The sequence below is a fragment of the Nanorana parkeri genome, unplaced genomic scaffold (assembly GCF_000935625.1).
Source record: "Nanorana parkeri isolate BGI_ZX_2015 unplaced genomic scaffold, ASM93562v1 scaffold1429, whole genome shotgun sequence".
In the NCBI taxonomy this organism is placed as follows: domain Eukaryota; kingdom Metazoa; phylum Chordata; class Amphibia; order Anura; family Dicroglossidae; genus Nanorana; species Nanorana parkeri.
This window is the reverse complement of record NW_017307697.1, coordinates 262,410-263,589: the sequence shown is the minus strand read 5'-3', so window position 1 is coordinate 263,589 and position 1,180 is coordinate 262,410. Positions and strand designations below refer to the sequence as shown.

Genomic DNA, 1,180 nt, shown 5'->3' with positions numbered 1-1,180 from the left:
AGCGGCATTTGGCTCGGCTGTTCTGCTAGGTCCCTCAGAGGGACCGAGCAGAACAGAAAAAGAGTTAAAAAAGGTAAACAAAGTAAAACGATTGTGTGGAGCTAGCAGTGACAGCTAGCTCCGCCCAATAGTTTCCTATTGTCCGGCGGCTCTGCTGCTGTAAAAAAAAAAGTAAAAAAAAAAGAAAAAAAATCTCCCGGGCGCAATGTGAAAAAAACGCCTGTTTTGCACATTGGTGTGGTGTGGAACCATTTATTCTTCCAGCCCAGAGCACCTTAATAGCAGACATGTGCTGGAGCTCACCACCATGCACTGTAATGCACTACTGCGTGCTGCGTTACATAAAATATTACACGCATGTTTTTTGGTGCAATTTGATGTGGCAGACAGCCTATTCAAATTAATGAACTGCCTTAATGCAATGCACATTATTGTGTAGAAAAACACACATCAGCGAACATGTGTTACCACAGCACAACAGTGTGAGCCTAACCTAAAATTTGAGCTTTGTTTTACTGTAGCTCACTTTTTTAAAAATGTAACAGCACTGCAGCCCACCAACATAATTTAGTGTGTGGATCTACTCAGTGATATTCGTATTCTCAGTATGTAGTTACCGGGGTTTTACATTTTTTTTATGGATAATTACTACAGAATAATGCTTTATTTGTCAGAACATGCTACCATATAATGTGTTTGACTGTGACAACAGGAGCAATATAAAGCTTGGCTAAGCCATGTAAGTCATGTGTTAGGTATGATTTAAGCTGGCTAGAGATGGAACAAATTCCTGTTGAATTGACTGACATGCAATATGTGGTTGTCCTGACGGCTACCCCTGGATCGACAAAAACTGTGGATGTCCTGACGGCTACACTTGGATCGACAAAAGTTAAGTTTTTAATGTACTTTTGTTGAAGGAGTCGAGTGGAAAATTGTCAGCTGAACAGTGCCTGCAGCCAATAAGCAACAGTAATTGTTTGAGTATTCTGATGGCTGCGGACACCAGCTGTTAGAATACAATAGCTGGTAGAGGAAATTCTTCCATCCACACTGTTAGTGTAGGCTGAAAGAGAGAAATCTGACAATATAACCAGGTTTAGTCATGTGCTCTTGTTAAGTTGGCCAAACACATTTTAATGTGTTTCTTCAATCTACCAACAACTATTTAATATGTGGG

General features: G+C 40.4%; 1 protein-coding gene across 2 annotated transcripts in view; it reads right to left on the bottom strand.

Moving 5' to 3' along the window:
• Nucleotides 1–1,180, bottom strand: part of LDB3 (LIM domain binding 3) — a 146,221-nt gene that overhangs the window by 99,112 nt on the left and 45,929 nt on the right. The gene's annotated exons all lie outside the window — the stretch shown is intronic.